Source organism: Ailuropoda melanoleuca, chromosome 9 (assembly GCF_002007445.2).
Source record: "Ailuropoda melanoleuca isolate Jingjing chromosome 9, ASM200744v2, whole genome shotgun sequence".
Taxonomy (NCBI): Eukaryota; Metazoa; Chordata; class Mammalia; order Carnivora; family Ursidae; genus Ailuropoda; species Ailuropoda melanoleuca.
This window is the reverse complement of record NC_048226.1, coordinates 89,359,092-89,384,484: the sequence shown is the minus strand read 5'-3', so window position 1 is coordinate 89,384,484 and position 25,393 is coordinate 89,359,092. Positions and strand designations below refer to the sequence as shown.

The 25,393-nt window shown below is 42.9% G+C and overlaps 1 long non-coding RNA gene across 3 annotated transcripts in view; it reads right to left on the bottom strand.

Annotated features, from left to right (window-relative positions):
• LOC105238300 overlaps positions 1 to 25,393 on the bottom strand; it is a 58,293-nt gene that overhangs the window by 21,185 nt on the left and 11,715 nt on the right. For 2 of the 3 annotated variants that reach the window (XR_004627902.1, XR_004627901.1), the window contains 2 exons: positions 16,193 to 16,308; positions 10,739 to 10,860 (listed from right to left, as the gene is read on the bottom strand). This is a non-coding gene — a long non-coding RNA (uncharacterized LOC105238300). Of the gene's footprint in view, positions 1 to 10,738; positions 10,861 to 16,192; positions 16,309 to 25,065; positions 25,318 to 25,393 lie in introns of all 3 variants that reach the window. The other variant, XR_004627903.1, reaches the window with a different exon arrangement.

The following is a 25,393-nucleotide window of genomic DNA, read 5'->3' as shown; positions in this document are numbered from 1 at the left end:
CGAACTTTGCATCGGAATCCCGGGATGTACTGTATGGTGACTAACATAATATAATAATAAAATAAAAAAATAAAATAAAATAAAATAAAATAAAAAATAAAATAAAATAAAATAAAATAAAATAAAGTAGTAAGTTGTCTTTATATGAGCGGCATGTGATTGAAATGGTTATTTCTCTTGTTGGCAAGTGTGAAAGTTGGAAATATCCACCTGGTCTGTGATGAGGGAGCAGAAGGCTAGCTGAGGACAAAGCACAAGCTGACACCCCACAAAACCCACCTCCCCTACTCCTGGGTGGGATATGTGTGACATTCCTCCAGGAAACTGGTAACTGTCTTAATGTTAATGCCTTGCTAGAGGGAAAAACCACCTTAACTTGACAAGGGTAGGCCTCTGGCATCTGGGAGTCTTCTTTAACATATGAAAAACCTTTTGAAACTTCCCTTTTCCTTACCTCCCCCAACTCCCAAGTATATAATTAGTCACCCCTCTCAACCCAGGTGCAGCAGCTCTTTTTGCCCGTGGGTCCTGTCCCCGTGCTTTAATAAATCACTGTTTTGTCCCAAAAACATCTCAAGAATTCTTTGACATCTCAAGAATTCTTTCTTGATCGTTGGCTCTGGACCTCACCCCACCAGACCTCACCTACATTCCAAAACCACATCAGTCTGGAGGGGTGAGAAATAAGGCAGACACTACCAGGAGGCCAAATCTGTTGATACAGGGCAGGAGACTGGCAATGTAACAGGTTCTAGTGAAAAGTGGCCCCTCCAGAGAGCACATGGCTGTTGCAGCCTTCTGAAGGCTGCAGAAAAGGCTCAAGCTGAGTGGGTAGCAGACGCAGACCTACTTCAAGCTTGCTGGTCTACCATTTCTATCATGTTGGCTTCGGCAGTGCCTTTGCCTAAGTAAGCAACTCCAGAAAACTTGAAAAACAAAAGCATTTTGATCCACTTATTTTAGGGACAGACCCTTTTCCGGACCACTGTAACATCCAACAGATGTACAGCAAGGATGGATTTGTTACCAGACTTCTCTTTACAGCGCTACAAATATATGTGGCTAATTATATCACCACCTGCGGTTGTACAGATGGAAACATCTCAGGCCCAGCTGGAGCTCACACCAAGACCAGAAGATGCTTGGCAGCAGGAGTTACAGGCTTTGGCGGCCGAGGACTGAAATGATTTGGCCTGTTTTCGCTTTCTGGATTCCAAACTACAGCTCCAGTGCACAGAGACTGCCTGTGCCTTAAAATCTTTCTGCTGGGGGCTGGGCTGCCTGGTATGACGGGCCTTTTGCAGCCCTGAAGCCTTGGTTTACCTCCTTAGGATTCAGTACTTCTTTAACTCTCACCAAAGGAAGGGAATTTACTTTATGCCTCTGTTACTTCTTTTAGTCCACTTTATTGAGCTGAAAGATACAAAAGGAGTATTACAAATAGGGGTGCCATGTATTAGGCATGATAATAACGGCTAATCAGCTTGTACCCTTTTGAGAGAGGAGGAAAAGAAATCCCAGGCACACGGAGGGAAGAAGAACCTAGAATTCAGTCCAGACAGAGTCTATTCGCGGATTTTCCACCACATCCCAGTCTCTCTGCCCCTCAAAAGCTTGCTCTCTACACCTAGGTAATTTCGGATTTCACAGGTGTTTGAGAATGTCTCTGAGGTTATTTTATGAAGCCGGGACTGCTAGCAGCAAGAATAAGGAGAAAACAAGTTTCATTTGATGTAAAACTTCTGAAAATCTGAATGCCTTTACAGACTGGCTTTTCCCTGCTTCTAAGGAGGGTCTTCTCGGTGCTTTAAGAACACATCTACAAAGCAAAACAGCATAATAACCTCCCTAAGGCCTGGCTCTGAAAGACAATGGAGGTGTTAATTTTGTGTGAACCTACTGGTCTGAGTGCTTCTTTTGAGATACTGAAAACCAGCTTGTGGTTTATGGTTTCACATCGCACACAGCTTTGGGAAAAGGAGGAGGCAGTTTTGAAAACGTGATGAGGTAAGGCATCTGCTCCTAGGGCCCTAGTGGCGTGAAGTCGGAGAATAATCTGCCTGGAACTCCGTTTGTAAACTGATTCTTGGAGAAACTGATGGTTCATCATTCAGAGCACATTGGGGGCTCGCCAATTACATCCACTTCAGGGTTATCTATTATTCTCTATTACATTCCTCGGGTAAAATGAGACATTATTCCTAATAACGTTATTCTAGGATTCTAAGGCCCACTGACAAAATAAGGAGTGTAATGACCAGAAAAACCATTTAATTTACCTAAGGTTGCAAAGCAGGTGTTTAATTAATTAAACGAAGAAGCCATCATAGACTCGGCTCTAATGACATGGAGACCTTCATAAGCAAACCAAAATCTAAGCGGGGAAATGCCTCAAGGTTAACGAAATCAAAACGCTCCGGGCAACCAATCGCCAACAGCCAACTAAGCTTTAAGCTATGACCAATCAAATAATTTTCCTCCTTTACTTCCACACTTTATAGAAATCTTTCCCCTAGACAGAATGCAGAAGAGTGCTCCTAACCATTTCTGGGGTGGCACTGCCCTATTTAAATTGATTTTTACTCAAACCTTTTTTTCCTACCCCCCCTGCCCCCCCCCGGTTTTATTGAGATATAACTGACAATCAGCACTGTACGGTGTACAGCATAATGACGTGATTTACATATACTGCGATATGATTGCCACAATAAATTTAGTTACCATCCATCATCTCCATCACAGAGGCACAGAAAAAAAAGGAAAAAAAAGTTTTTTTCCTCGTGATAAGAATCCTTAGGATTTACTTTCTTCCCTTTCAAACTGTGAAAATTAGTAATGAGAAGCTTCCCTAGAATGGAGCCAGGAGGTTTGGGGACTCTCATGTCCTACCATTCAAAGTCAATTGCGAGACCCAAAAGGAAGAGGCAGACTTGACTTTACACAGACTTGACCTTGCACGGGGATTCTGCTTGATGTGGGAAACAAAGGCAGAAGGAAATTTATTACATTTCCTTACTACTTAAAGCCCATTGACAAGTCCTTGAAACAGGCTGAATGACCTTCCTCTGGGGACTCAGCTGCCTCAATGTTAATGCTATGCTAAGGGCAAAGGCAACCTCAGCCCGACCCCCAGGATCCTGTAAGTCTACTTTAACATTTAAAAATTCCTTTGGAAACTTCCTTTATCTCTAACCCCCTCCAAGATACATGTTGGCAATCATCCCCCAAGCATATGACCGACTGATATTCATCTAAAGGGTCTCATGACTAAGGTTTTATTTATTTTTTTAATTTTTATTTATTTGTTTGACACAGAGAGAGAGAAAGAGCACAAGTTGGCAGAGCGGCAGGCAGAGGGAGAGGGAGAAGCAGCTCCCCACTGAGCAGGGAGCCCGATGCAGGACTTGATCATGACCTGAGCCAAAGGCAGACGCTTAACCGTCTGAGCCACCCAGGTGACCCATGACCAAGGTTTTATTAGACAGTAATAAAGACATTTTCCCAGTAATAGCTAGCCTCCTCAAGGTCTTGGAAACCTTGCTTCCATAATTCCTTGGAGACTTAGCTATCCCTAATCCTCTCCCAATTCAAAAGTATGAGGGCCACTCTTCATGACCCAGGTACAGCTCTTTCTGCCCACAGGTCCTGTCCCTGTGCTTTAATAAAACCACCTTTTTGCACCAAAGACATCTCAAGAATTCTTTCTTGGCCGTTGGCTTTGAACCCTAACATCTCCTCTATATCACTGCTCTATTCCAATAGGAAGAAGAGATGCTTTCCTTATTCCCCGGCAACAGCCCAGCCAATGAAAAGCCAACACACTTTGAACTCCCGGGTTATTCCAGTGGACTTTTAGTTCACAACGGCCCTCCCAACTTCCTCCTTCTCGCCTTAAAAAAGAGCACTTCTCCTATGTTCCCCAGACTTGCCCGTGGTTTTGCCGCAGCTTGTTTGTCCCGGATTGCAATTCTCTTTTGTTCCCAAATAAAACCATCCTTTGCTAGTAAAACAACTGACAGTTTCTATTTTTAAGGTTAACAGAATATACCATGAAGCAGTGTTAACTATAGTCATCACGTTGTACTTAGCTTCCCTAGTTCTTATTCATCTTACAACTGGAAGCTTGTTCTCAAATAAACTCCTAAAATTTAATATGCCTAGTTTATCTTTAAACACAAGTTGGCAACAAAATTGAAATTTCAGGTCTCCGAATCATTATTCTGTTTAAATCAAGCTGACAGATGTATATTAGCTGCTATCATGGCTCTAGAAGTAGATAGACATTAAGGAATATATTAAAGAAAAATATGCTAAGCGAAATGAGTCAATCAGAGGAAGACAATTATCATATGATCTCACTCATATGTGGAATTTAAGAAACAACACAGAGGAGCATGGGGAAGAGAGGGAAAAATAAAACAAGATGCAATCAGAGAGGGAGACAAACCATAAAGGACCCTTAAGCACAGGAAACAAACAGGGTTGCTGGAGAGGAGCGTGGTGGGGAGATGGGGTAACGGTGATGGGCATGAAGGAGGGCACGATATGTAATGAGCACTGGGTGTTATATAAGACTGATGAATTGCTGAACTCTACCTCGGAAACTAATAATACATTATAGTTAATTAATTGGGTTTCAATTTTAAAAATTAAAAAAAAAAATGAAAAAGAAAATCGGCACCTCTCCTGGACAGAAATTCTAATCTGGGGGAAGACGAAACTTTAACACAAACAACTAGAAAACAGTAGAAGACGGGAGGATGATCAAAGGCAAAACACTCTGAATGTCGGAAGATGAGCACCCCTATCTATGGATTCTGCCTCTGATGGGCCAAATTCAAGGTGTCCTCAGGGCCATGCTTCTTCCAGCAGCTCTGGAGGAGAATCCATTTCTCGCTTCTTCCGGCTTCTGGTGGCTGTACTCACTCCTTGCTGTGGACACATCATTCCAATCTTCAAGGCTGGCAAATTCATATACCTCTTTGCTCTGTCTTCGTACTGGCTTCTTTGTGTGTGCGTCAGATCTCCCTCTGCCTCTCCCTTAATCCAACGCCTTAGACCACTCGGCCAAGCTACCCTGTTCCTCGGCTTCCCTCGTAAAAGGATAGCTGTGATTGCATGTAGGGCTCACCTGGATAAATCAGAATAGTCTCCACATCCCAAGACCCTCAATGTTGTCACATCCGCAAAGACCCCCTTTTTCCCTTATATGGTAACACCGAGCGATTCCAAGGATTAGGACGTTGACATCATCCGGAGTGTTGGGCTTGGCCAGCAAACCCTGAGACGGCGAATGAAAGGATTACTCCCAACACCTTAGTAGGAGAAAAAAGACGCCTTGCGACCAGACGCTCTAGTGGCGAAAAGCCTTGAGCCAAGCTCTGTCTCTGCTTTTATTGTGAGTTTAATTAACACACCACATGCAAACAAAGAGTTGGTGACGTACGCGACCATTACAGGTACCTGCGTTTACTCCCTGGATGAGATCCTTGAGCCGTAGCAAGAATCCAGCCGTTCAGCCAAGAAACTTCAGAGGAGGCCCAGCGCTCCGGGCACTCCTCCTTTGCTTTGCAATTAGTCCCATCCAGGGAGGCATATACAAGTTAGTTTTTATCTACACAGGCACTGTGAATCCCCACACTGGAGGACCATTTTTCAGCCTACCACACTACCCAATATCAAAACTTCCTATAAAGCTACAATTATCAAGACAGGATGACAAAAACATAAGGATAGACTTAGAGACTAAGAAACAGAATAGAGTCCAGAAATGCACTCTACATTCAAAGTTAATTGATTTTTAATAACAGTTCCAAGGTGATTCAATGTGGAATCATTGTCTTTTCAACAAATGGTGCTTGAGATAATTGGAATATCTAAAGAAATAAAAGAATAAAAAAACCTAAGACCTTCATCTCATGCTGAAGCAAAAATTAACTTTTTTTTAAAAAAATGGATAATAGACCTAAATGNAAAAAAATAAAAAAAAATTAAAAAACGGATAATAGACCTAAATATAAATGCTAAAATTATAAAACTTCCGGGGGCCGAGTTCTTCCTGGGAACATTTTGCCAGGAAGTCAATGCTTTTCTCACCTAAACGAAACGGGCTTTCCTAAAGGACACAGACGGTGCAGAAACAACTTGCCTGCCGAGAAGAAAAACCGCAGAAGGCACGCGGAGAGCCTGTACTGCAGATTCCAGAGCCTGCAGAGCTTATCCGACAGAGCTCTAAAGATCTAAAGACGGAAAAAGAATTCACATTTATTTTATCTGACTCGTGCTTTCTATATGATATCTCACTTCTCTTCCTCAATGACCCTCTGAGGCAGTTAACATAACTGACATTTTACAGATGAGGAAACCGAGGCCTGAATGTGATTTGGGCAAGGTCACAAAGACAGTAAAGAGACCCAGAACGCAAATCCAAGTGCCTTTCAGAATGTTGTGTTAATTTAAAGTGCTAACACCCATAAAACGGGGAGCAGTGTGCCTGGTGCCCCGTAAAGGCTCTCCGCAAGTATTCAATTACCCTCGCCTCGTTCGCTCACCACTCCAGCACAGAACTGTTATGGAGGAGGCAAGGCCACCCAGCAGCTCTGCTTCACTGCCCCCTCTGTGCAAAATTCAGGCTGTAAAGGCTGCTGCCCACGGAACGCAGGACAGAGAAGCCCCCCCAGGGCAAAGGCTTATGCCTATTGATGCCCATTTGCAGCCTGGACCACCAAGCCCTTTCAACAGATCACCTGGTCCCTGCCTACCTGGCAGAGCACCCCCCCCCGCCCCCCGTGAGACTGCTAGAACTCACACAAAAAGAGGACAGACGTGGAAAGCAGGTGAAAACACACAGGACACGAGGAAATTAGTAAGTCCCTGACCTAGACAACAGTTACCAGTCCTTGGCATAATTAAGTTACAAAAGTAGCCTAACTCTTTAGCAAATCTGTAGATATTTTCCCAGTCATTCCTGTTAAAGGCAAAACGGGGGCTAATTAAAATAGCAATAGAGATGGCTGTCATGACCTGCTGATGACAATACAGCAATGAACTAAGAGCCCCTGCGTGCCACCTGCAGGGTGGAAAGGAGCCGTGGGAGGCTTACATGACTGGCCAGGATGGTTACCGATTATCACACACTAGCACTAAGGAGCCTTTGTGATAGTGATAATAGTAACAACGAACCTTCACTGCACACTGGCTAGATGTCTTGCCTGGGTTATTTATTATTCAGAGCGTAATGAGATCCTCGCTTCACAGACGAGGAAACTGAAACAAAGTGGAAACGGAAACAGGCGGGGAGATGAAACCTGGGGCTGATCTATTCAGCCTTCCAAAGGAAGCCATGCGCTCTAGCTCTGTGAACGTCCCCTATCCCCCCAAAGTGGTCTAATAAGACATCTTTCTGCTCCTCTCCTCCCGCAGAAATCTGGCAGGAATCGTGGTTTATGAATAATCGAATTGTCTTTCTTACTTTTCTGGCATTTCCTTAGGGGATCTGCTTTTAGAACACTCCAGTTTCACTCTTGCAAAGTGCATTAGTCACTATGGAAACAGTTAATTCATTGATAAGGGTGGAGATCTTTTATTAATAAGGATACAACAGCATATGTGACCCATAATGAGTAGCTCTGCATAGAAAGCCTTCCCAGGAAAAAATGTATAGCATCATGGGATTGCGGCCTTAGCACGACCTGCCGCGGGATGTAAATTTAGGCCAGCCACTCCCGGTGAGTCCATTTGGCAAATCCTCTGAGGTTTATTAAGTACCGGTCTCCCCAGACCTCATTTCCCAGACCTGCTACTTGCACAACAGCAGTGAACTGCCTGCCGAGCACAGAGTGGTCTCTGTCCCCCCCACCCCATCATCCTGGAGGACTTTCAAGTGACTTGTGAGGTGGCCAAACAGTTCCTGGGCCTAATGAGCTCCCCCGCCAACTGAAGCGCTCCCTCCCCAGACCCCATGGCCTTCCACACAAAAGCTGCAAATTGCTTTCTGACCTTTGAAGCCATCGCAGGAAGTCCCAGGCAGCCCGAAGGAAGAGCTTCCTAGCTGTGCGTTTAGTGCTGGGCACCCTCTGATCAAAAGTGTGGGCAAAGGGCAAGAGAAGCAGCCCCTGATGGGCAGCGGCTTTGGCGGAGCGTGATGCCTGGAGCTAATCAGGGCCGGCCCGGGACAATGAGGGGCCTGTGTCTAAAAGCCAGTCCCGGAGGCCTGCTGTGTGGATTTGGCCATGCAGACAGAAGTGGATCCCTCCTCCGCCATCAAATCCTTTTTCTTTCCTCCCCATTTTCTTCATCTTTCCCTGGGCCGTGTTGGCTCCGCTTCCAGGTTTCCATGCTCAGAAGGCAGCAAAGTCAGGGACAAAGGGCTTGTTACATCTAGACCAGTCCTCCCCTTCCCAGCCTGCCACCCCCATGTTTTCAGACAGCCGGCATTTGAATTCTGGCTCCAACACCTGCTAGCAGGGTGACTCTGGACTTGTCCCTTGACTCTGTGAGCCTCAGCTCCCAGGTCAGACTGCCCTGCTTTGCATTCTAGCACCACCACGTAACAGTTGGTAACCTTACAAATTTACTTCTCTCCACATATAGTCTTCAATGCCAGCTGAGGATAATAATAACACCGTCTCACAGGCAGGAGCTACTCACAGGAGGGGGCCCCCTGTTGAGTCTGGAACCATAGTGGGAGGGACTGGGTGGGAGGAGCTGAGGCCACAAAGGAGACCCAGCCACTGCAGGTGACAGTGCTTGGCCTAACCAGCAGCCAGCAAGCTGGAGAGCCTGGGAAGTACAGCTTGCTGGGTGCACCCTCTGCAGGAGAAAGCAGAGCGGGGAAGAGGGGAGCTTCCGAGTGCAAACAGGCATAGGCCAGCATGTTGCCCCCATAGGGTTGTCTGTAAGGCTGAATAAGAAGCCAGGCAAAGTCCCTACCCGGCACAAGGCCTGGCACCTTATGGGTGAGCACTGAGTATTATACAGCAGCTAGTAGTCTGATGGTTCATTTCATGTGTCAGCTTTGGCCCCAGGGTTCCCAGATGAAATGTGATTTCTGGGCTTATCTGCGAAGGTGTCTCCAGATGTGACCGCACTTGAATCAGTGGACTCAGTAAGGCGGAGGGCCCTCCCCAGTGTGGCTGGGCCTCATTCAGTCCTTTGAGGGCCACACTGAACAAAAGGGAGAGGAAAAAAGCTTCACCCCTTTTTGTCCGGCCATAGCACTTGAGCTGGGACATCTCATCTCATCTTCTTTTGTCCTCGGGCTGGGATTTACACCGTCAGCTCCCCTGGTTCTTAGGCCTTCAGACTCGGACTGAGCTACCCCACTGGGTTTCCTGGGGCTCCAGCCTGCAGGCTGTGGGACTTCTCAGCCTCCATAATCGTGTGAGCCAATTCTTTACCATAAACCCCCTCTTATATATGTATCCCATTGTTGCTGTTTCTCTGGAGAATCCCGACCAATACAAGAGTCATCGTCATAATAGCTGTTGTGACAGGACTGTGCAGACAGCTAACCCCCATGGTCATGTGGGTCCCTGCCTAGGCTGAACAACTTTGTCAGCCATTGGAACTCTGCCCTCCTGAGTCTAGAATGCAGAACCCCCCACCCCAGTTCCAGCTGCAATTCAACAGCATGCACACTTTGATTTATCTCTCTCTGCCTTTTTTTCTTTTGTTCCCAAAGCCCGGGCTATTGTTGGAAAGTGTCACAGAAATATGTCAACCAGGTTCATCCCAGAATGCTGCTCACAATTGCTGTTATCCTCTTATGTCCCTGGAACACTCTCTTCACTATGGCCCCTCTCGAGATCATCCCCACTTCCTTCCATCAAGTCAAGATTAAAACAAACGAACAAAAACAAAAACTCATCTTCTCTCCCAAAACTCAGCTGTGAGGTGCAGGACAGTGGTTAAGGGTACAGACTGGAACTGAGTATGAGACCTGGCTCCACCCTTTCTATGTAATGACATCCAGGTCACCTAATCTTTCTGAGCCTCTGTCCCCTCATCTGTGAAATGGGTGGTTCTGACAATTCAAAGAGAGACTCCATAGAAAGCAACTAGCACAGTAACTAATATATTAAGTGACCAACTAAAGTTAGTTATTATTTCCTATTATTGTATTTCTGCCCTTTACTTACCTTATCTTTTTTATGTATGTCTCACTTAGGAGAAAATCTGTCTCTCCATCTTGACAAGTATAAACTCACCCCCTGTTCTCCAGTAACCCTTGTGGATTACTTTCCATCAATTATCTCAGGTTTTTTTCTGTATTAATTTTTCCTCTTTTCCTCCTCCACTCAAATGATGTCTTTCCATATTTGTAGATAATTGATATGAGAAAAATACAAATAGGAAACAAATGCTCTTCCTTACTAATAAAAGAAATATGCATTAAAATAAGTTTGAACATCCATTTTAGATTTAGCAAAATAATAAAAACGAATGCTTTCATTTATTCTTTTTTCTCCAAATGGTCAAACGCCATCAGGAAAGCAGAGGAAAATAAGTTTGGTGGCAGCACTATAAAGTGGCACAATCGTTGCAGAAAACCAATTGGCAAGTAGCGACAAGAGTCACAAAAATGTTCATACTCTTTGACCCACGAATATCAATTTGAAGATTTTATTCCAAGAAATTAATTTTAAAGGAAAAAAATGAATTCTGCAAAGATGTCTATAGCTGCCTGAAATATCATCCCTGGAAACTAGAAACAGCTATTCTTGAGAGATTCACCAACCTGCTCAAATACTGCAAATGCTGGGAGGGGACGTGGTCCTGAGACGTGGCAATTATGATGGAAGAAGAAAAGTCTTATGCACCCATTGTTAGCTTAACTGCCTCCAAGAACTCCATCCAGGCCTGAAATGGACAACAGGGCCATGTAAAGAAAGGGAAGTTGGAATCAAACATCCATAAAAGTAACAAACAATACCAAATTTGTCTTCTAAAGCCATAAAATGGACACAGGCAGTAGAATTTTGAAATAATTTGTGCTACAAATGGCTAAATGTTCTTTGCTCTTTCCTTCATTCAGTTGATAGAATATTACTGCAATCCTCGTAGGTGGCAGACTAAGGAACAATGACACAGAGACAAAACACAATGGTCCCTGCCAACGCAAACTTAGAATCTAGACAGCTAAGCAACAGAAAATCTATTAGCAAGTAGGAAAGCATGGATTTCTATGAAAATAAGAAGACGCTGGGTCAGGAAAGGCCTTCTCCGGAGAAGGCATCACTTGAGCTAAGAGGAGAGCTTGTCCAAGCAGAAAGTGGGTAGAAAAGAAAATTTCAGGCCGAGAGGACAGTACAGGAAGGCAGATAATTTATGGAAGAGTGCGGTGGCTTCCAGAAACCGCTGGTAGTACAAGATAGCTGGATCATGTCATCTTGGAGGGCAGGTGGAGATAAGACCACAGAAGTAAGCAAGAGCCAGGTCAAGAAGAACCACCATGTCGTCAACTGTGAATTATACACAGAAGGTTCTAGAAAGTCCTGAAAGACTTGAAAAAGGAAAGTGCCAGAATGACAACCTTTGCAGATAAGATGAGTCACTGATGTCTAGGTCACTATTTAACATGAATTGTTTAATAGAGTGAATGTGTAATCAAGAAGAAAAAAAATCAATTTATTCTAAAAGGAGACTCATGTCCTTCCCCTCCACCTGTTAATATTTTTTCTTTTTTTTTTTAAGTTGGCTTAGGATTTTCTTTAAAGATTTTATATATATATATTTGACGGAGAGTGACAGAGCACAAGCAGAGGGAGCAGCAGAGGGAGAGACAGAAGCAGACTCCCCACCTAGCAGGAAGCCGGATGCGGGGCTCCATCCCAGGACCCCAGGATCAAGACTGAGCCGAAGGCAGATGATTAACCGACTGAGGCACCCAGGCACCCCACCTGTTAACATTATTAAGCCATATATCTTCTACCTTAAAACAATGAAAATGCCTTTTTTTCAGATCCACTCCATACTGTCTTGAACCTCTTTCAATCAGGCTTCTGACCCTGTGATCCTACTCGACCAGTTTTCTCAAGCATTTCTATCAGATAAACCATTGAGTTATTGTTGCTATGAAACAGGAACCATGTGAGGATCTAGGATGGAAGGGAATAGGCAGTCTAGTCCTCAGTTATAAAATAAATAAGTCACAGAGATTGAAAGTACAAGTGTAGGGAATATAGTCAATATTGTAATAATGTATGGTGACTACACTTAAAATGGAGAGCACTGAGTAATGCACAGAGTTGTCTAATCACTATGTTGTACACCTGAAAACTAACGTAATATTGTGTGTCAACTATACTTCAATAATAAACGTGAAAGTAAAAGACAGTCTGGTCCTCATGCCTCAGGAATATATGGTGCAGGGGATAGGACAGATATAACCCAGAGGTCAGCTGGTGCTCACCTGCCTGAAGTGAGCTGGATAAAATGAGCTCAAACTCCAATTCCATTGGGTTTGTAAGCTTAAGTCCTTTCCACAAAACTTCTACAAATGATTCCGGAGGTCTCACTCCAAAATCATGACCTACTCTACCTCCTACTTCTGCCTAGGCTGTCTCTGTGCCTTGGTCAAGGGGGCCACTGGGATGGAAAGCTTAGCTCCTTTTATAGCTCTCCTTCTCACTACCAAAAAAAAAAAAAAATCACTCAGCACGAAAAATTTTCACACATCATAAAATGCACTGCACAATTTATGGGGCAGGAAGAGGAGGCCAAGGGGATATTTACATGGAAGTGATGCCAGCAAACCTAAAACCTAAATTGTTGCAGAGGCCAGCAACCATGGGGAGTGGGGGGCAGGTGTATACGCTGGGTTTCATTGCCTCTTGCCTCATCTCCCTTCTCCCTCCATCCAGCTTCTTGCCCTTTTCTAAAATCATTACTCCTCTTCTCCTGGAACTCCAAATTCCTTCTCCATTCAGCATTCTGTAGGGTCCCCTTGAAAATGGCATGTTCCTGGGATTTCAATCTTGCCTCTGCCACTTACTAACTCAACAGCTTGGGAAAGTCACTTACTTGTCTGAGCAGGGTTCCTCTTCCATAAAACAAGAATAATCATTGGTCTAATATCTTAAAGCAATTAATGGGCTTTTCTCTTTTGCATTTCTGCGTACGTAATCTATATCATCAATCTAAATGCACCTGGGGTAGAAGTGAGAAAATTATAATAAGACTTCAAGGAGAAAGGAAGGAATTATTCTTGCTAGAATTTAAAACCAACGGTACTGAAATGTAGGTTCTGTCAAGAAAGAAATTTTCCTGAATGTCTTTATCTCCCTCCTTTAACATATCAGGAGTCATCCTTGTGTGGTTGACATTACACTTACATAAGGGAGGTCTCAGTCCAAAAGAAAGAAGAATTGGAGATGCCTGTCCTTTCTCATCCCAGTGAAAGATGGGAAAAGATAGAAGGCAGAGATAAGGGAGATAGGTGGACAGCAACACCCCATCATCTGTCTCCAAGCCAAAGTTCTAGAGCAGAGATGGAGTGTTCACTAAATTCACGGGGGTGCTGGTAGACCGTTAGGAGATGGTTGAAGTAATTTAGGAAGATTTCATGGAGACTTGGACTTTGGTAACTGTCAATAGGGATTTAAAAAGAGAGAGATGGGACACAAAAAGCAAGGAGGTAGAATCCCCAAGTCTTAATGATTGCACATCTCTCTAATTTACAAATTGTCTTTGTATCTGCTGCATTCGTTGTTTTTGAGATCATTCCCCAAATTTTTTCCTCTTCCAAATTCCATGATGTCATACTACATAGTCCTTCCGTCTCCCCTCTGAATTTTTATTCTCCCCCATGCAAAACAGTTAGCTTGTTTTTTTACGGAAGAAGTGGCTGAAGAAGTCTGTAGAGGAGGAAACGGTCTGCTTTATTTCAGGGCTATGCTAGTGTTTGCAACCTATCGCGCTACAAATTTTACAAGATTTTCTTTAATCTTGAGAAAATGTCTCATAACGCTAACCCTGGTAAACTTGCTATTACGCAAGAGCATACCTTAATCCAAGGGGGAAAAAGCTAATTTAGATTTTACAGTTGGCAATTAATCAATATTTAGTATAGTGTAGTGCTAAACATGTTGTCATTAATAATTATTACCTGCATCTAACCCACTAATAAAAGCGGCTATCAACGGCTTTCTGTTTATTACTTTAGCCAGCTTAATGATGATAATAATCCCTGGCCTCTCTAGGGAAAGTATGGGTGTACAAAGCACTTTCTGATATCTGGTGGGATCTCCAGGGCATATGGGAAAGGCAGTGGTGTGTTATAGTACCTGTATTGTACAAAGAAAGTAACTAAGGGCCAGAGACAGTATATAAATTGGGATACAAAGAAGGTAAAGAACTCTCATTTAGTATCCTCTTAGGAAATACATTTCTATTTCCCATTATCCGACTCCTGCCACATCCTCCAGGATTCTTGAAAGACAGCTGATGGAGAGATCTGCTGACAAGCACCCTCAATGCCCTGCAATGAAAGTACTCTGGGCTGAGACACTTGAACATTTTCAGCCCTTTTGGCGGGGTGACCGGGGCGCTTTCATTTATCTACTGTGGCTTCACCACATGGGGGGTCTCTAATATTTCCAGTTGATTCCATTCATCTTGGTGGATAAGTGGACATATTTGCTAGACCTCTTCTGATGTAAGTAATGGAGAACCAACTCTAACTTCCTTATGTGAAGGAAATAACGAGGTTAATCAATGTAAAGGAGAAGAGCAGGAGTGTGACAGGGTCTGAACACACTAGAACCACAGACTAGAATGTGCCCAGACTCCCATACTGCTTTACTGGTTTCTACCCCTGCTCCTTTCTCTATGGTCTCTAGTTTCTACCATTATAAGGTAGGCTTTTATATTCATGGTACACAGAATCATTGAATGGTCCCACATTTTCCGTCTTATGGATTTGGTCACCTGGAAGTGACAGCCCTCAAAATCTCTTTTGCCTCAATTGCAGAAATTCTAATGGAAGGATTCGTTGGCCAAGCCTGAGTAAGCAGTCCAAAACTGGACCAGTCGACCTGGCCAGGGAACCAAGTCGAGTTATATTTTTATGACAACTCCCATTTGGTCAAAGATATGGAAAACTCCTAGAAAAGGAGGTTGGATGGAAAAATGGAGAGGTTGACCACAAAAAAAAAAAAAGTAAAAGTAAAACAGGCACGAATACACCTGTTTCCCTCTGCCATGTTACCATACCATTTAACCCAAACTCTAGGAATATATACTCTGTTATCTTTCCTACTCTGAACATACCTAAACTCATCTTTTAATTTTCCCTACACTTGTAGAGACTCAGCTTAGTCTTTCTGATGCCGACATATTAATTTTTATAGATGTACACCTCATTTGTTGCTTTAGGATCATTCATAATTATATACTCAATGGTCATTTTGCACATCTCCCATACCCATCGTGCCATCTACCTATTTGAAGTCATTACTTTGAAAGGAATAGCTACATTTTCTCTGAATTTATTACAATAACCCCAGCTTGATAGTAAAAGGTGCTTTAACAACATGAATCATACCCATTCATTTATTCCAAGAACACTAAAGTATCAGGCACTGGGCTGCTTTCTAGGAGTGGGAAGGTTGCCGCAGGAGAAGGAAAAGATCCCCAGAGATGACTCCTAACACCTGTGAGCATCTGGCAGGAGAGGCAGATACGAGCACAAATTAAATAGAGTCAAGTCTGGTAAGTGCTGAAGGTGATCTAGGCATGATGTACAGGATCCCTGAGACAGGAGGGACCGAGCCAAAGAAGTAGCTGAAAAGGGCAAAAGTCTCTGAGCTGGTATTAAAATTTGCATCTCCTCCTTTTCCAAGGAGGAGACTGCTGGAGTCACAAGATCATAGAATCACTGACCTTGGAAAGAGAAGTGACCTGAAAGATCATTCGGCATAAATTTCTGCCCAGCGTACAAATCTCTCCTACCAACCTGTCTCCGCCTGGAGGCCTCCCATGATGGGGACCTCACGGGGATTATAGAACAGATATTGGTATGGTAGAGAAATCAAAGGGTTTGGGGTCAGAGAGACGCGGATTCAAAATCCAGCCCTTACTGTGACTCCACACTGGCCACATAGCCTCTCTGAACCTCAGATTTCTTGCCAGGTAAGTGTCGTCACATTACCTACCCTATGGAGCTGTTGTGGGTGGTGATTTGACTACTTACCTCCTTGAGGCAGCCCATTCTATAACGGAATACATGGAATTGATAGGAAGCTCATTGTTGGATCAAGATGAAATCTGCTTCCTGTGCACTTCGGATGCATTGGTCCTGATTTTGTTCTTTGCGTGGGAGAAAGAAAAAAGAAGCCTTTTTACTCCCCTGTCTAAGAGTACTTCAGACTGGACTCTGATAATAAAATACCAGTCCTTCTTTTCTATAGCTTTCCTCTCCCTGCTGTGGTCAATTCTCCCAGCTTATTGCATCCCTGCTAAATCTTTATATTTTTCCAAATCCAACCATCTCAGCCCTCAAGGATTCAGACTACCAGCCCTCACAGTATTTGCTTATTTCAATAAACAGGTTTTAAGTTAAATCTTAGGCACCACAATTCCCTTTCAATAGAATCGCATAAAATGGAAGTGTCAAAAGTTGGAGAAAGTATAACTGCTTGACAATTGAAGATTGAACCATGAGCCAGAAGAATTCAAACCCGCTCGTTGGGTCACACAATAGATGTTTCTGTTATGAGGAAAATGGTGTATAGGATCTCCCGCCTCTCCAAAATCAAATTCATTGTGTTCTGATAAGATGCCAAAAGGAATCCCATTTAGAGATGTAAAATATTCAGACTGCACGCTCTGTGGCTAAATGGTTCTCTTGCTCACCATCTTTAGCAATGCAAAACAATTAAAATGAGGCTTCTTTCATAAGAGAGTGACAAATTTCTTATCGATCCCTGTATAACTCAGACTCTTCGGACCAATGGTGGACCAACAGTCCAATTAGTTTAATGTATTTGCAAATTGAAAATTAAAATAATATGCATATACATATAATACGTATACTGTCAAATTCACTTTCTGTATATATTTACCAAACACATTCTGTAGGGGTGTGAAGGAGAGGAATCAGGCAGCACACCTTAACATTATTTTTTAAAATTTAAGGGGGAAAGGTAGCAATTTAGAAATAACTGCAGACTTCAAAAATTTTCCTTTTGCTATTTATGTACCATTTTTGTATACCCTAGCAAGTAAAAGGCTGAATGACTATCTTGTAATAAGATTTGGAGTCATGGAAGGGACCCACAATTGTCAATTACACTGTATTTTAATTTAGAGATGCTTCTTTCAAAATCATATGTTGACCTGACATTTCCCTTGGAAAATAATGGAGGGGGAAAACATTTTTCAAAGCTCTTGGGGCAGCTATTCAAAACCCAAAATGCTAAGCAGGCCTGCATACACGGGGAGAGGTCCTTTGTGAGCGTGACCCTGCTATTTGGTAGAAATTTCAGAATCAGCCTACTGCAAGGAAATACATTCTATAACCATAATCGAGGGTTGTTCGAAAAGATCTTTTTGGATGTGGGAAGATATTTGTGGTGTGTAATGCCATCAAAGAAAGGGGCTGGCATGAGGGTCACTGATGGGTTAAAGGGGCTGGCATGGGGGTCATTGATGGGCTAGGTAGCGTCAGGTAAAGATGCAAGTCAGACACTTAACGGGAAAGGACAGATGTGAGAACCTCTGGAAGTAGAAGAGATTTCACAGGCAAGTAGAAGGGGGACTCCTGGATGGAGACGAACAGTCTGGAGGGGCCTTCATTCTGGAGCTAACGCACTGTAGCAGAGCTGGCTAGAGCCCAGCCTTTACATCAGACTGCACAGGACAATCTGCTAGCATCGAAAGCACACTTTCGCACCTACAAAATAGGATGATAGTAATACCTACCTCAATGGAAAACATTTAGAATAGGGCCTAGTACATGGGAAAAGCAGAATTATAATTAGCTGCTAGTGTACGGATGACTGTAAGTACCCCTTCAAGCCAGGCAAGGGGGCCCACGTGAGCTAGAGTGTTCTCCTCATGATATTGTAAAGACACTTCTGGTACCTACAAGGGGTCTTGGGTTGGCAGTGCCATCAGGCAGGGTGTGCCAAGCCCAGACCTGGGCTCTGTTTCCTCCTTTAGAGATGCTCTCTAACTCTCTATTTCCACTCCTGCTGAATGCGTGGGGTTGACAGATGTCCCATGGAGCTCCAGATATTGTGCTTATTAAATTGCTCAGGAAGGGCGCCTGGGTGACTCAGTCAGTGAAGCATCTGCCTTCGGCTCAGACCATGATCCCAAAGTCCTGGGATCTAGTCACACATCAGGCTCCCTGCTCAGCAGGGAGTCTGCGTCTCCCTCTCCTTCTGTTACCTGCTCTGTCTCTCTCGCTCTCTCTCAAGTAAATAAATAAAATCTTTAAAAAACAAAATTGCTCAAGAGCCTAATGGCTGGACTATGGTTCCAGGAGGATGGCCTGGCAAGAGGATTGCTCTAAATGGCCAGTGTGTTATTTCTTTTGTGGGAATCATCTAACATTTAGCCACCAGAATGATACGAATATGTTGACTTGGGGCGACTCAAATTGTTTAGACAGAGGTCCTGTAAAAAATATCTTCCAAGGCCCCTACACACCTCAGGGGCAGCCCCAGTAATAAGACATTATTCTTAGCATTGATGTCATTTTTCTGTTCCTATTAAGGAAGAGGACTCACACGGTTCAGGAGAAACATAGTCATGCAATCCTAGATGATCCAGATACTACAAAGGCAAATTATTTCAAGCTCTTTAATTACTTCAAACAAGCAAACCACTGTAAATCCTGGGAGATGGGGATGAGCTCTCTTCCAGACTCCCACTTCCCATATTGGAAAGCACTCCTAAATCCCAACCAGACTCAGAAGGTTTTAGACGCCTAGATAAGAATTTTAAAACTTACTACTAGTCAAAAAAAATAAGATTAAAATGATGATTCCACATGTTGCCTACCAGGAAAAAAAAAATCATTTTAAATAATAATTCCAAATACTGACCAAGATAAGGTGAAAGGCAGGTACCGATATCGCTGGTTGTAGTGTAAAATGGTTCAACCTTTGGGACAGTGATTTAGTAACATGTGTGAAGAGAATTTAAAATGCTTGTGCCCAGTTATATCACTTCTGGGAATCTAGCCTGAGGAAATTATCATAAATATAGAAAAAGCTGTCAACTTTTCTCTACATAGCAGCTGGTCTCCATCTCTTCTATTTTTCTGTCTTGTAAGAACTTCTGGAGAACCAAGTGAAACATGAATTATACTTTAGGCTATTCCTGGTGACAGATATAATGGATTTATTCATATTTTCTTATTAAAGCTAGCATTTATTGATTCTTTACTAAGTGCCAAACAGCGTGTGAAGTGTTTTATATAGGCTAATTCATTTAATATTCACCACAACACAGCCAAGTACATCACTTGGGATTCCTTCAACCTCAGGAAACAGAAATCCCAGCTCTACTGGTTTAAACCAGAGGGAAGTTATAACAGGAAGTCCAGAGGTAGGCAACTTCACAATTGATAAACTCAGTGGTGATCACAGCAACCTCTCTGCCATCCTCAGGCAGCCTGAATTTTGTGGTCACAAGAAGGTCACCACAGCTCCAAGCCTCACATGTAGACATAAGTATCTCACAGAAATAGCTCTATGTCACCTTGACCAGAAATGCATTCCATGTTCCATAGCAATTAACAGAGAAACCTATGGCTGTACAGAGGACGAATTATATAACAAAGGTGGATTTGGGTTAGAAAGCACCAAAGGGCAGATGGACATTGGGTAGCAGCTAGGAGTGAGATACTTATTATATTCATTTAGCAGGAAAGGAAGCTAAAANGACAGATATAATGGATTTATTCATATTTTCTTATTAAAGCTAGCATTTATTGATTCTTTACTAAGTGCCAAACAGCGTGTGAAGTGTTTTATATAGGCTAATTCATTTAATATTCACCACAACACAGCCAAGTACATCACTTGGGATTCCTTCAACCTCAGGAAACAGAAATCCCAGCTCTACTGGTTTAAACCAGAGGGAAGTTATAACAGGAAGTCCAGAGGTAGGCAACTTCACAATTGATAAACTCAGTGGTGATCACAGCAACCTCTCTGCCATCCTCAGGCAGCCTGAATTTTGTGGTCACAAGAAGGTCACCACAGCTCCAAGCCTCACATGTAGACATAAGTATCTCACAGAAATAGCTCTATGTCACCTTGACCAGAAATGCATTCCATGTTCCATAGCAATTAACAGAGAAACCTATGGCTGTACAGAGGACGAATTATATAACAAAGGTGGATTTGGGTTAGAAAGCACCAAAGGGCAGATGGACATTGGGTAGCAGCTAGGAGTGAGATACTTATTATATTCATTTAGCAGGAAAGGAAGCTAAAATCTGGGGAGGTGAAGCAACTTGCCTGAGGTCACACAGTCAGTGAGTGGAAGGCTAGGATTTGAATCCAGTTCTACCCATCTAGAGTCCGTCATTAGCACTGTAATGCATTCATTTTCCACATATGTATATACAAATACATAAAAAGGTTCTGTTATTAGTCGGGACTCTCCAGAGAAGCAAAACCAATAGGATATATATATGTAAGTGTGTATGTGTGTGTATATATGGTACATGTGTATACCATATACACATATATACACATATATCATATACATGTGTGTTCTAACATATATGATTTATTAAAGGAGTTGGCTCACATGATTATGGAGCCTAAGGAGTCCCATGATGTGCTGTCTATAACCTGGAGACACAGCATAGCCAGTGGTATAGTTCCCATCTAAGTCCGAAGGCCTGGGAACCAGGAAAGCTAATGATGTGTGTTCCAGTCCTAATGCAAGAGAAGACCAATGCAGCAGCTCAAAAACAGTCAGGTGAGGGAGCAAATTGTCTTTTGTTTTATTCAGGTCCACATATTGGGGACAGCAATCTGCTTCATTTAGTATATCAATTCAAAGTTAGTCTCAAATAGAAACACCCTCATGGGTACACCCAGAATACTGTTTAGCCAAATATCTGATCAGGCCATGGCCCAGTCAAACTGACACATGAAATTAACCATCAGGGTTTCTCAACAGAGATTGTTTGTTCTCTCATTATGCTTATTCATATGTACTTCTTTCATGCCAGCAAATAATAAGCACATGGTCAGCCATGGTATTAAAAAGGCATGAGGAAGAAAATTAAGTTACTTCCTCTTTGCTCTTGATTGGGAAGTGCTATATAAACTGGGCAAGGACCCTCGTTTCATTCATTTTCTCACTCAATCATTCAACCAACAGGTAATGGAAATAATGGAGGTTTGGCCTTCACCACACGTGGGATCCAATTCCAGTTAAATCTTGGCTATACAAATTCCTTGTTAAATAAGAAATGGAATACAAGTGATCATGGTTGTCAACAGTACCAGTAGAAATAGAAATAAGAGCAGTTTGACAAAGACAAATACTAACAAGGAAGGTTCCCAGCCCTTTTTTCTCTTGGCAACTAAACAGATTTTTCCAATGCCCATTTAGTTCCTTCCCATCCCTTGCCCTGTTCTGTCTTTGTTTGCCTTCTGGGCATTTGTTTGTTTTAATACAAAACAGGGAGGATGGGGAGAAAGGAATCAAAGAAACCAAGGAAGAGGCAAGAGAGAGAAAGGCCAATACCTGATCAAAGGCAGAGTAAGAAAAGGATTTGAGGAGGATGGGGAACGAGAAAGGAAGGGAAGAGGACGTGGCTGTGCATTTTGAGATGGATTTTCATTCATGTTCTTCAAGGGATATGGGTAACACTTATAACTGCTTTGTAAATACTTTTCCTTACTGAAGTATGTTTCTTTGAATGTGGCAGTGTACATGAGAAATTATGTAGGGCCCTGGGATTTGAGTTATACTAACAGTAGTGGTAATAGTAATAGTAATCATGGTGGCAGTGGCAACCACAGGGGCAGAAACAGTAGAGGTGTGGACAATTGGGCAAGCCACTTTCACTCTTGGGACTTCAGGCTCCTCATTTGCAAAATGGGGGAATTAGAAACATTAGAAACTACTCCTGAGCTCTAATATTCTGTGTTTCTATCCATATCTACTAGGTACCCAGTCCTGAGTTAAGTGCTAAGGGAGAGACACAAGAAATATAACAGATGATTCTAGCCCTCCAGGACTTGACAGAGAGTCAGGCCTTCTTGCTGTTCCTTCACATTCATAACTGAGCCCTGCCTCAGGGCCTTTGCACTTGTTCTTTCTTCTTCCCAGAATGTTCTTGCCCCAGATAGTCACATCAGCCCCTCTTGCACCTCATTCAAGTTTTTGCCTAAAGTCTCCTTCCCAGTGAGTTCTTCCCTAATCACCTTACTTAAAATTGCAATACCCTATGAATTTGGGGGGAATACAAACATTCAGCCCATGGCAATATTTAAGATTTCAAGGAAAGAAGAAGAAAAGAAAAGAATGCTTATCACCTACTATGTGACAGGAGAATCTCAAGAGAGCTGGGGTGATTAGTTTCTAGTCATGAGGCTGGATTACAAGGCTTTTTTGGTAAAATTTAGTTTTATGGTTTATTTTATAATTAACAGTTCATAAAAATAATAACACCTACCTCCAAAAAAGGTCCAACTCCTTTCTATCTCTCTGCTTTCCCCGTTTAATTCTCTATTACACTTGTCATCACCTAACATGTTATGTAACATATTTATTTATCCAACATCTGTTATTTCACGTAAGAATTTATGCTGCATTAAGACAGGATTTTTTTCTGTTTTCTGCATTGCTATATCCCCCAGCAACTAGAACAGTGTCTGGCATGTGATAGAGGCTTAATAAATATATGCTGAATGAATGAATAAGCGGCATGACATGACTTGGCCAGGCAACCAGTCAGCCTATATTTTTTTGAAAGAGAGAGGCGGGGGGAAAGAGACAGAGATCACGGGGCGGGCAAAGGGAAAGGGAAAGGGAGAATCTTAAGCAGGCTCCACACTCAGCATGAAGCCAAAATGGGGCCTGATCTCAGGACCCTGAGATCATGACCTGAACCAAAATCAAGAGTCAGACACTTAACCAATTGAGCCATGCAGGTGCCCCATCAGCCTGCATTTAATACATGTAAGAAGTAGAAATAAAAGCACTGAAGAAATTCGGAGGAGGAAGGGAGGCACATGAGGTAGAACACTTAGGAAAGGCTCATAGGGACAGGGCAACAGGGCTGTGCATGGAGAGGTGACTGGCGTTAACTGGGAGATAATAGGGGAGGCCTTGTCGGGTTTTACAGGGAGTGGAAGGATGGGAAAAAACAATGTGGAAAGGAGACAGAAAGACAACATTGAGAAAGCTCATGGCATCCACATGCTATGTTCTGGGATAAACCATATCTTCCTGGAATGGAAGAAAGGACAACTTTAGCAAGTAGAGGAAGATCAGGACAGGGGAGCAGTTGGAGATGGTCCAAGGAGGTCCAAGACCCCCAGGCACACCATGTGCCATGCCAAAACATCCCATATATTCTAGAGACTAAGTTGATGGACAGCTCAGCATGAAGGTTCTGAACAACGGCTGGTGCCAGCATTGAAGCTGACTGCTGGAAAAGAGAAAAGGTTAAAATAAAGTACTTGTGATCTCCTCCAGGAGAAATTATAACGCTAATGTCAGTAATAGCTACCTTATTTCATGAACAGGGCACTCCACGTGTGTTATGGGATCTCCAACTTGTCTGATTATCTAATGCCACATAACAAACTATCACAAAACATAGTGGCCTAAAATAACCATTTTATGTTTTTACAATGTTGCATTCCAGGAATTGGGGTAGGGGTGGGGCTCAGCTTGGAGGTTCATCTCAGATTCCGTGCCACCAGCTGGGGTGACTGAGGCTAAGGGATTCACTTCACAATGGCTTTTCATCACATCGCTGGCACTTTGATGTTCCTTGGCCTCTCTCTGTTTCTTTCTCCCTCTTCACACCATCCAGGATCCTGCCATGTGGCTTGGACTTCCACATCATGGTGACCCTGGGATAGTCAGATTTCCTACACAGCGGCTCCAAAAGCAAATGTTCCAAGAGAGAGGAAGTAGATGCTGCCATTCTCTTGAGGTCCGGGCCCAGAAACTTGCATGCACCTCTTCTGCCCTGTTTTCTTGGCGAGAGCAATACAGAGACTCTGCAGATTCAAGGGGATGAAACATAGTCCCCATTTCTCACTAGGAGAAATGTCAAGGGATCTGTGGTCCTCTTTAACATACCATAGCAATCTGAAAATATTATTATTTTTGTTTCTGAAAGACAGAAGCTGGAGCTAAGAAAGATGAGAGTAGGGGCACCCGGGTGGCTCAGTTGGTTAAGTGTCTGCCTTCAGCTCAGGTCATGATCCCAGAGTCCCGGAATCAAGTCCCACATTGGGCTCCCTGCTCAGCGGGGACCCTGCTTCTCCTTCTCTCTTTGCCTGCTGCTCCCTCTGCTTGTGCTCTCTCTATCAGGTAAATAAATAAAATTTTAATAAAATAAAAAAAGAAAGATGAGAGTATCTTATTTAAAGAAAAAGTCCAATAACCTAATAGTTAAGATGATAGTAATGAGAGACTTGCTGAAGCCATTCTTAAACTTACTATAAATCCGTTGTGGTCAGCCTAGTCTGATATTTCCATAACACTAGACAAGCAAATGTGTGACATTGAATAGAGACTAGGATGGGGTTAAAATATAAAGAAACAATATATGACCCAAAAAAGGGCAACTTAATTCACTGGAAAAACTGTGGTTTAAAAAAAAACGGACTCATACCATATTGAAATATACATTACAGATGCATTAAGAAATGTCAGGAGAAATGCGTATAACCTTGAGGTGGCAATATAGAAAGATTAGATGGATAGATGATAGATAAACTGACAGAGATCATTCTGTAATCTTTATTATTTTATGACAAAATATAATAAGCAAAGTCAAAAGACAAGTACTAGAATGGAAAATAAATACCCGCAACATGTGTGGCAGAGAGATGGCTAGCCACCTACCAAAAATTCACACTGAGAGATAGCAGCCCAGTCCAGAACATAGCCAGCCCCCTTGTATCAATGTTGCATCAGCAATGAATGGTGTATGGCACTTTTAGACCAGGGCTTTTAAGAAGTTGGTAGGGATTCTCCACCCTGCTTTTCCCTTTCTTCAGCTATATGCAGAGGACTCCAAAGCCATGATGGATGGGAAAGCCATAAGATGGTAAGAATCCAAGTCCCTGAAACACCAATTGGAAGAAAGCTGCCCACCTGCAAACCAGAAACGCTCACACTGGGCTGTTAGAAGAACAAGAAATAATCTTCCATCATATTAAGGGACCGAGAT